The following is an 11,721-nucleotide window of genomic DNA, read 5'->3' on the forward strand; positions in this document are numbered from 1 at the left end:
CTGAAGTCTCTAACTGCACATGGCATTGCTATTTCTTTAAATTTGTGAGGAAATGCCATTTATTCATAACCCTGTTATGGGAAGGCCCACACATACTTGGAACAGCAGATGCTTCCCTGACCCAACTGATGCTGCATGCTAGGATCTGGGAGTGATGATGTTACCACCAGTACATCCCTTAGGTCTAAATGAAGCACACAAATAGGACAATTAGACTTGCTGAAATGGGTGAAAATTCCAGAATTGGAGTAGCAAGTCCTTGCTCAGTGATTGCACTGAAGTTTTAAGTGAGTCAAGGCCCTCTGAGTTCCACTGGAAAAAATACATATATTTTTTGGACTGTAGGTGTAATAGTACAAGCCACACTGCTGTGAAGTTAATACTGTTTAATTCCTCATTTACCACAGTGGCTTCCAACCTTTTCCTATCTACAGGGCTCTAGAGATGCACAGAGGAGTCACAGGCCTCAGAACACTAATCTTAAACTACCAAGCATTCACTTTGTGGGCCCCTCAGAAATGATCCACAGGCCACAAAAGGAAAAACACCAAAACTGCGCTGCTGTTTCAAGTGATCTGACGGCCTGCTTTCCTTATTCATTTGTACCCCGAATGACTCAACACTTGATAGTTCCAAGCACTGAGGAAAGTCACAGAGCAGACGGGTGATGGCACTCTAATTTCCTTACTTTCATGTGCACCAGTACTGGTACAAATACCATATGTAATTATATTGATAATTTAGAAGAGGTAGGCTGAAGTATGGGGGCTGTTAGGGAGTCTTTTTCTCCCTTCCCTTCCCTTCCCTTCCCTTCCCTTCCCTTCCCTTCCCTTCCCTTCCCTTCCCTTCCCTTCCCTTCCCTTCCCTTCCCTTCCCTTCCCTTCCCTTCCCTTCCCTTCCCTTCCCTTCCCTTCCCTTCCCTTCCCTTCCCTTCCCTTCCCGTTATTAGCAACAGAGTTAATCAAGACAATAATTACCACTGGAAAAGTTTGGAGCAAGTTTAAGACTGAAGACTGAGAGATGGACACTGAAAAGGATGATGGTCCAAGGATCTAGAGAACCATACTAAGTTATATTAATGTTTTCTAAGCACAAGAAAGTTTATTTTATACAACATTTTAATTCTAGGAAATAACTTATAACTTTGGCTGTTCTGGGAGGAGGAAGAGGTTTCTTCCTGGGCAGAATTCTCCTGGATGCTAGTGAGCACCTCCACTACAAGTTTTGAAAGAAAACAGCTGCCTGTGCTGACATGGAGACATTATCTACCTCCAGAAGGTCTTGGGGTCTGACTCACAGCAGGAAAAATCCTGGGGTGCAGCAATGTGTACTTCAACCTGAAGCTGGTGAAGCCAGGGAGCATTTTCATAGGTTCTCTTAATTAAACTTTGTTACCTTATCCCAACATGAAGGAGGAAAATGGATGTTTTTTAACAATCTAATCACATTGAACAGGTTTATAGTACCTAGGTATCAAAAAAGTCCAGAGTCGAGGATTAGGCACCCTGGATGTACATGGTATAAGTAAGCCCACTCCTCCGCCTTCAGCACAGGTCGTTGATGTGCAGGGCATGGGGATTTGGTGGCTGTTTCAGAGACACGCTTCAGGAGGAATAATAGAGTCTTAGCTTCTGCCACATCGCCTCAAAACAGCACTGATATCCTGACGGATTACTAGGTTGATCTTTCCATTTCTCTTTTCATTTCATTTCTCTCTCTCCCAAGTTCAGCATCCTGTAAATGCTGGCATTTGTATTCAGTAATATTTCTGAGGCTTTTCTAAACTCTGTAGTCTCAGATGAGTTAAAAAAAAAAACACACTATTGTGCACAATTGCAACATGCAGTGTAACTTGAAAACAATGTCTTGCCCCTCTATTTATATATATTTTTTGTGTCCCTTTACAGCTCCCTCTTTGCAAACCACAGGTGTTTGCAGGCATAATGCTCCCAATGCTGTAGAAAAGAGTTTATTGTGAAGAGCCTTTTCTTTGCCACTTGTCCTAAACCTGTTCGCAAAGTGCTACATGCGTTCTACCGATCACCATAAAAATCAAGGAACAAGAAGTCCTCTGTAAGCCTGCCCAGCAGCGCCACTATGACATTGGTTGCGACAGCTTTGTGACCCTGCATTGTTTTCCATTCATTCACAAGCCTTTTTCTCTGCTTTCCTTTTTCTTCCAACTCCCTCAAAAAAAAAAGGGGGAGGGGGGGAAGGGAGGGCAAAGCCTTTACAGGCATTTTTATCTACTGTAAAAAAAGTGTGTGTGCTGGGGTAATAGATTGAAAAAAAAAAACACTATGTGACAGCTACTTTACAGAACACTGCATGGAGTTACAGTAGTTATAGTTTCAAAAACCACCTGCAAACAAGTGCAGATACCATAGCAAACTGCCCTTAGGATTTCTTTTTTCTTTTTCCTTACATGCTACTTCATTTTCTTTTTTTTAAGTTCCCTCTTGCCATTCTAAGCCCAAAGTTGCCAATGAATTTATGTGACAGCTATGAAGCTAGTATTAAAATTGTGAATAGTGGCTGACAGTGTTCATGCCCTCAGTGTTAGCATCCTCACACAGCCGTGAATTACAGGGCTGAGGCTGCTGAATGGAGTGGGAGTGAGGGGGGCACGCAGGCTGATGGCTGGGGTTTTCTCTTATTTATCTGTACACAAGCATCCGGGGTAGTGGGGGGGCAGGGGAAGATGGGAACATGATGGAAACAGTAAAATGAGAACACCAGCACTCAATCTTGTACATGTGTTGGTGGGAAAGGGAGAGAAATGAGCAAAGAGAGAGGCGATGGGCATTTTTACCTGCTTGCTTATTAGAGAAGGGGATGTAACCAGGAGGGGATGTAGCATGGACAGGGAGCAAAAGACCTCAGCTTTTGCTTTCATTTAAACCCGTGTTTGAGCATACTGAAGAAGTCATGGCCAAAAGAAGGTGTAGCAGAGGACGGACATGCAAGGAAACAGAACATCAGAGAGGGGTCCTGAAGCTCTCCCTGCAGGGCAGGTGGGATAAATTTGTCCTTCCCCCAGTCTATTTTCTACATGCACACACACAGGCAAGGTTAAGGGGCAGGATGAAGAGGAAATGAGGTGCACAATGAGCTGGAGGAGGGCACTGCACCTTGGTGGGTCAGGCTGGGAGCAGAAGGGGCCTCCTCATCTCCTCATCCCCTGTGCTGAAAGGCAGAGAGGGCAGGATGGGGGCTGCAGGGGACAGGGTTAAAGGGTCTTGGGGTGGGGGTGGCTGCCTCCAGAGAAGGCAAATCACGGGCACCCTTTGATTCCCCCCGCTTGCCAAAGACTTTTTGGCAGGGGAGGCAAAAAGAGGTCCCCCACCGGAGCTGGAGCTGGGTGGGCAGGCTGAGGCAGGCTGCAACGAGGGCAGGGGAAACGGGGAGGGGAGGGGGGGATGTTATTAGCGGCGAAACCTCAAGACCGAAGTTGAAGCCGAAGAAGAGAAAAGGAGCAATATGATCAATATGGTTTCATTGTTGAGCCCCGCTTACCTCGGCGGGAGACCATCTGCTCCCTGTCAATGCATCACCTGCTTGTCTGGGCTGTTGGCTGGGCAACGTGCGGGCGGGGGGATTACGGGGGCTGGGGGCCCGGCGGGGGCTCTCCCCCCGCTGCTGGGGCAGGGGGAGGCTTGGCCGGGCTAGGTGGGAAGCAAGGCACTCCTTGGGGCATGGATACTTCCAGCGGAGGGGCAGAGGAGGGCAGAAAACAGCCAGGGCACTTCTAGACATTGCAGCGGTTTCAGGAAGACGCTTCCTGCCCCTGGAAGTCAGCGTTTTGCTGCACGCGCTGAATTTAGGGATGCATGAATGAGCCTGCCACAATAGATGCTCAGGGAAGAAAAGGCAGCAAAGGGGTCCCCGCAAAGCTAGACACGTCACCGCCAGAGCCACCAAAGAAAAGCAAGGCACGGTGCTCTCACATCCCACCAGAAAGAAAACTCATCACGAAGGAATACATTGAGATTGTGCACAAATATTGCTAAGTAATGCTAATGCCACCACAAAATCACTGTGCATTTCCATAGGCTGAATGCAAGGCTCCCCGCTACACAGTGGCATCAGCCCTGATTTGACTTTTGGATAATTCTGAATGTATTTAATGTTACATTCCCCACCTCCCACCCCCATTTTATAAGCAGGTAAGTTGCAGCTCCCTGGATCCCCAACAGAGCAGCACCAAAGTGCTTGCCCACTCCATCAGAAAGTGTCAGAAGAGACACAACGTTGCTGGTGTGGGGCACCCCTGGCTCTGCATGAGGATAGGGCTGCCACAGGAGCACCCCAGCACCGAGCATTTCTGCATCGAGTGCAGGAGCAGGCACTGAGGGAAGCTGTGGGCTTGCACTGAAAAATGTGAATTGCCAACACTGTGTCAGAGTCATCAGCTATGCAGGTCTTGTGTCTTAGGCATGAGGTCTAGTGAGACTGTGTTTAATAATAAAAATACTTCCTCGAATGAAGCAAAAAGTAAATTAGCATAGATACCCATGTAGGAGAAAAGTGCCTGCTTCTCCTGTTCTGTGCAATATAATTTGACTGACTTATGAGGAGGTTGTATTTCCATACAAAGAGTTTTATATATGTGTGTTTGTGCATGTTTGCACACATACACGCTGTCACACACGCCATCCTCTCCAGACACCTTGCATCTGCCTTTTTCCACAGCCCAGCTCCTGAAGCAGGGCCTGCTGCTCTCTTGTGTTACAGCTGTGGTACAGCTATTCCAAATGTTCACAGGCACGGTGTTTGGGTATTTGGTTACAGACACCACCTGTGAAGCAGATTCTCCCAAAAGCACGCTGAGGTTCCTCACCCTTTGGAGCGAAGGAGGACCCATATGGGGTTATGGCTCTAAGTCACCAGCACCAGGATCCTGGGAAAACCTCACAGTCTCCTGGCTAATGCGCAAATGTACAAAACTCCTTGGCAACTCTTGCTGGTCTGCTGAGTTTCTCATCAGCAAGTTTTCTGAGCTTTTTTAACTCCAAATAAAAGATCCACACAAGGATGAGGGGTGCATATGTAGGAGTACATAAGAAATTGAGTTAAAGTTCCACCCTTACAAAGAGTTTTCCTCTTTGGACTTCACTCATCAGGGAGCAGATTCCTCAGAGGAAAAGCTATCAGCTACATTCATTACAAACAACTGTATTTGGATATTGTTATGCATTGCAAAGCTATAACTAAGCAAGGCCAGGCAACAATTTCCCATTTTAGAAATATCTCTTGCTACATGGAGCCAGTGCAGTCCAGTGGCATGAGCACAGAGAGGCTGAGAGTTCGCGGATGACGTGACCTTCAGCGAATCTCATTCTACCACGGTTTCAGTGTCACCATAAGGTGACGGGGTAGTGCTTAACTCATCTTTATAAGGCGAAGTAAGGCCTACCAACCCAACGCTTGTAAAGCTCTAGAGCTATGAGATACTACACACATTTTCATTAGAAAATCTGTGAAAATAACAACTTACTATAGCTAAAAGTACAGTTACTCTTGTACCTTACAAATACAGCCAATTGAAGCACCACAGAATATTTTCCCAAACAATTCTATTAAAACATCCAGAACATACAACCCATCAAGATGGAGAAAGGTGCTTTCTTGTTAGTTTTCAATCACTGTTGAAGTAGTTTTTCATGTAACACCACGCTTGCATCTAGGAAATGTTAATGGAGTTTTCTATTGATATGCTGAACACAACAAGAAGTACATGCTTTTAGGTGTCACAGCTAATAGAGCTCACTGCTTGCATGAATCAATAAGGAGAAACCAGGCTCTGAAGGATGGAAAATTTGTTACCCAGAATATTACTTCTTTATTATTTATCATACAGATCAGAACAATCCATGCGGAAGGAATATGGAATATTTGCATTCTGGGTTTACCTTGCATTTTAAAAAGTATATTTCTAAGCCAAAAAAAAAGGTTAATGCATCAATTATAAGGTAAATGTGGAAGGAATAGCAAGAATCACTTCTAGGAAAACTGAAATCAATAGGTAGATAACTAATACTGAGAAACAAAGATAAAGCACACACCTCATGACAATGTGAAAAGTGCAACTTCTGCAATCTCCTCTAACAGCTTGTTGGCAAAGTGGTTTGTATCTCTAGTGCTAGTTTGTTTTCCTGTTTTTTTCCAGAAAAAGTATTTCAACGAATTCATCACTTACAATTCAAGATGTAAAGTGTCAGGGTAGAAGCTAAAGAACTGTCCTGGTTTATACAAAGTGCTTCTGTTACTTTTTCACTCCCTTGTGCACAGATTCACAAAGGCATTGAGAAGACTACATCCACTAGGACATGAGGTGCTGAACACCTTTCCCAGTCTGAACCTTGGAAGGCCAAACAACCATACCCGCCCTGGACAATGGGAGCAAAGTTAACGTTTCTGTGCACTTAAGAAAATAACCCATTTAAATTGATGAATATTGCTACAGGGTATGTTATTAGCTAGAGTTCCTCAGCCTTTTTGCTGCACAGACTGTGTTGATACAGCGCATTTGAATTTATACTAGACTTCTAACTTAGCAAACCATAGCACCTTGAGGAAAAACAGCATGTGTGAAAGGAACATGATATACATTAGACAACATAAACATTGATTTGTGGACTGATTTCTCGAAGTGGAGTGCTTTGTCACAGCAGCGAAAGAGAGACCTGCTAAGGTGAGGGGACTATGCAATTTGGAAGTGTTTGGGCCAATCATGAAAAAGGAGGTGAACTGTGAATTTTCTTACAATTCTCCTTCCAGTCAGAGTCTGTGTACAAGTACTGAACTTTCTTGCATCAATAAAGTCTGGGATGAACAATGTATTTTGGCTGACGCGCACTCTACTCTATTTGGGAATTTCCATATAATATTGATTTTCATCTAACCAGCCAGACCCTGCAAGACCCTCAGAAATCCACCTGCAAAACTGCATCATTATTCCTATCTAAGTAAACCTATCTAAAGAAAATAGCATTATCCTGACTGACCATGTTTCAATATTTACATGAATTAACCTTGTGGTGGAGAACTACAGAACCAGGACAATAGCCATAGAAAAATGCCTTTGGAAATAATATTTTCTATGACTGTATTGAAGATCATAGGTCTGCTCAGGTCTGCATTATACGTTAAAATGTTTAAGGATGGGGAATGGGGTGGAGAATGGGCTGCAGAATGACTTTAGTCTCTTGTATGCCATGTGGAGAGATTGAGCTTCAAAGAGGCAAGTAGGAGGGAACACCTAAATGAATATCTGCTGGAAGATCACACAGAATAAGAGTATATCTTTCCACTTTATGTAGAGCAGTAGCCTAAGGACACTAAACTCCAGTACTAACAGTTAGAAATTATGTATACCCTGGCTGTTGAAAAAAAAAATCCATGACGACATTGTTGACTTGACTTTATGGCTCCCAGGCAGCCTTGTGCAGAAGCAAATACACTGAATAAGATGGTGGAAAGTGACTGGTGATGAAGAAAAAACAACTTTTAAGGGATTAGACAAGGAACTCTGACACTGTGTTTAAATATTTTTGATACAATATGCCACCATCCTTAAGCTGCCCTGTTTAGTATATGTACCTTGTACTCAGGAGTCTTCCCCTTAGCCAGTACTAACCATGTTTCTGTCAGATCTTCCTAGGATCTCTGAGCAAAACTGGAATTGTGTGTAGCCCTTTGCAAGTGACCTGCTCTCACCAGGTTAAAACACACATTGAAGAGATAGTACCATTAAGAATGACCTGTGTAAATTTAATTGCATTTTTGTCTGCATTTTGAAGTGAGAATTAGATTTGCGGCATCATTTAGTAGCTAGAAAACATTTCTAACATAAAAGTCTAGCAATGTAGTCTGACATCAAAAAGTAATTCAGAATTGCAGTATCAAAACAGGGAGCAAAAAAGCAAACCTGCTTCCTTCTGCAGCTGAGATGTTAATGGAAACCAGCAGTCAATGAAATAATGGGAAGAGAGAGGGTTACACTTAGCCAGGAGGTTAATTCTGGAGAAAAGGGAAAATCAGGCTTCTTGGAATGCAAACCTACAGCTCTGTCCCATGCAAATCACACTATTTCCTCTAAACTTGGAAAAGAGGTTTAAAAATACTGCTACAAGCAAGTCCTGCCTCCAGCCAGAGCTAGAAGTTCCTAAGGAGCTCCCAGAGCTGCCTGGTAGGGGACATGCACTCCTAAAGACACGAGGCTGTACATGCGTGTTGAAATGGCATCTTCTTCACCTGGGGCCCACAGAGCACTACTTTCGTTGGATGTGCTTAACATTAAGCACAGGCATTAGTTTTGAAATCCAGAGGGGGAAAAAAAAAAAAAATCCAAAGTGCAAGAATGCTTCTAAATTTTCTTGTCACAACATTGAACAATTTCAACAAACACAAAAGTTGTGCACAGGATAACTTTTGTAGAACCTGACTGTTTGCTCAGGAAACCGTTTGGACAGAAAGGCGATGGCTGCTCTCAATTTGCCAATTCAGTGTTCCAGCCGTGACGTATCGCAGAGTTACAGAACAGAGTGTGGACGACCCCCAGTCCAACCTCCTGCTCGAGCAGGGCCTGCTGGAGCAGGTTGCCCAGGACGGTGTCATTGGGTTTTGAGTATCTCCACAGATAGGGACTCCACAACCTCTCTAAAAATAAATAAATAAATAAAGTGCTTTCCTGTGTTCAGAAAAAAATTTCACATGTTTCAGTTTGTGCCTGTTGCCTCTTGTCCCGTCATCAGGATCAGCAGGATATCCTGCTGATAGCACCAGCTATCAAACAGGAATTTTCCCATACTTCCTTCTGGAAATGTAGAAAATGTATAACCTTCTCACATTTATCAGGCACTTCACTGTTTAAACTAAATTAGTACTCAGGGCCCCATTTAACCTCAAGTCTTCCTTGGGCGTTATTATCAGACGATCTCTGAAAAGAAAGACAGTTTCTGGTGCAAAGAAGTTTATATTGTGACAGCTTAGGCTACTATACCTTAAAAAAGGAAAAATACTGAAATGATAGAGAGAAACAGATGCAGGTAACATCAGTAAGATTTCCTAGTTGCACAGGCATCCTGTATGCAGGCTGTCATGCATAGGAATTATTTTAATGACCATTTACTCTCAGCTAACATTTCAACAAACAAAAGTGGGGGGAGACATGGAAAAAAAATATCAGCAGAAAAAGCATAGCTGGGGACACACAAGCCATTTGACATCATCAGCATCATCGAATAAAACGAAGGAGACATAGGGTGCTTTTTAAAGGAGTCCAGATACAACAAACAGGATTTTTCAGGGGGCAAAGTGAAAATAAGATGCAAAATCAGAATATTGAAATATGGGGAAAGTTGCAGAAATGACTCAAAGATGATGGTGATATTCTGTATCCAATGCAAAAGGAAGACCTAGGCAGATACAGAGAGCATGGCAGGAACTCAGGAATCTACAGAAGTTAAATTAAACTTCAGGTGAGGCCCTGCATGCAAGTGTCAGCAGCATGGATGGAAAGAGCAGCCTGTCTTCATAAGACACAACAGAGGAGCACCGGATGGATTTCGATATAGCACCAAAGCAAAGGATAAATGAAAGACAAATTAAAGCCTGAAAAGACATTTTGGCAGGATGTTTTTGTTAAACCACTTGAGTCATGGTGAGTAAGACTCTTCCTCACCAGAAGACTTGTGCAGCTCTGGGTCTGAGCAGAAGCAATCTGGCCGTGATAAAGCAACACGCAGGACAGAAGGTTTCCCATCAGTTTTGGTCGCCTTTTCACCGGAGGAAAAGCAAACCTCTCTTGTTTGGGTCATGTTAGTTACACAGGTTTGCAGGAAGCCCTTCCTGTTGGGATTCACTGACCTATATATATCACCATTTCTTGCACTATTTTCATTTTTTTCTGACCCGCGTTATTAAAAGCCATATTCTGTGCGTGCAGTGTAAGGATGCAAATTTTATCAAGGTCTCTAGAGATTATCAGGGACATGGAACAGTACTTCCTTCACTCTTCAATTAATTGGACTCTGGAAGAGCAAAGACTTCCAAAAATCAATTTCAGAATACATTAAGATTTAAATAATAGGAAAAAAAAAAAAAAAAAAAGTATACTATGTTGTGGTGACTGGTTGCCAGCTAGGAGAAACTTTTTGGTCTTCTCCTACCCAAGCAAGCCCTCTGAACAATACATTTCAGGGACATATTTAGCCATTTTCTATCTTCACCTCTTGTTCACCTCTTGTCCAAGCAATATCCATGAACTGTAGGCTACACCACTGTTCGCTCTACAGCTGAATGTGTCCACTGTATTCAAAAGCATGTGAAAATCAAACAATATTCAAAAGCCAAAATACGCCAGTGCTGTATGGGCAGCTGTACTGAAACTATAGGTCATCATAATACATGGGATTATTTTTTTTGAACTCCCAGGCATCACAGATTTATCTCTGTGAAACTCAAGCCAGAATGGGTCATCGTTGTTTTCAGAACTGTTTCCATCCTCTCTGTATTATTTCTTAGAAGTTTATTGCTTGTAAGTTCCATACAAATATCCATAAAATCAGTAGTAAATCCACAAAATAAAATTTCATTTTTTCCAAACACCACAACAAACAAATATTGTTTCATTCTTCATTTGCAGTCAAAAGATTAATCTGTAAGAAATATGTTAGAAAAAGCACATTATACTGAAGCACTTCTTTTAACAGCTTAATTTCCAAAAAAAAATCAAGCACTGGAAAGATAGCAGTCTATCCATTTAGAAGGTAACTTGCATTTCCCTGCAATAGACTTCTGTTGTCATCCTCTTGACAATTTTACTGTGTGGCCTTGGATCCTGTCTAATTAATTTTGGGGGAAAAAAATATTACTGGTATGCATGGGACAGTTCAAACTGTACTACAATATGGAGAGGAAGCCCAGAATTTACTCCCCTTTTTGCAAAATTACTTATGGTTGGCAATCAGAGAGCAGAACTCCCTGGAATGCAAGAATAATGCAGAACTCCCTGGAATGCAAGAATAATGCACATTTAATATCTCGGTGCAGCCTCTACTCACATTCAAGCCACGAGTGTACAAGGATGAGATGATGTGAAGCTCTTGCGAATACGAAAATCTGTCCACACAGGTAAATAATATTGGGACTGAATTTAGTGATGAGGAAAAATGACTGTGAAAGATGTTGAGCCGGATAATTAGGTGGTAATGAATTCAGAGCTGCGCTTTGTATTCCACTCCAGCACACCGGAGGCGAGTCCGGGCGGGACGCAGAGCTGAGCCTCCGCCGCTCCTGCCATGCATCACTGAGGCCTACGCAGCATGGCCTCATGTTGATTATTGCTGCTTTCTAAGAGGTTGTCAAAACATGTACGCTGCCAGCAGGAGACACACTTTTAATAAAACTGCTAGTCTCCAATGATATTTTTCCATTATGAAAACAGCATCCTTTCGTATAGCATGTGCACGTGAGCAAGAGAGCATGTAAACTTATGCAGCAGCATTCCCAGAAAACAGCATTTTCATCACAAGCAAATTGGGTGTTTACTAAAAGTAATGTTCTCTGTGCTGTCTGCTACATGACAATGAGATGATTTATTACAAACTGACAAATACACTCTATTTGCAATGTCAGTAACGTTTTGTTCTGTCAGTCCGTCCCTCCATTTTTCCGATCAATATGTCTTAACGCTGCCACTTTTGATGAGAACAGGCA

Source organism: Netta rufina (assembly GCF_964035555.1).
Source record: "Netta rufina genome assembly, chromosome: 1".
NCBI classification, from domain to species: domain Eukaryota; kingdom Metazoa; phylum Chordata; class Aves; order Anseriformes; family Anatidae; genus Netta; species Netta rufina.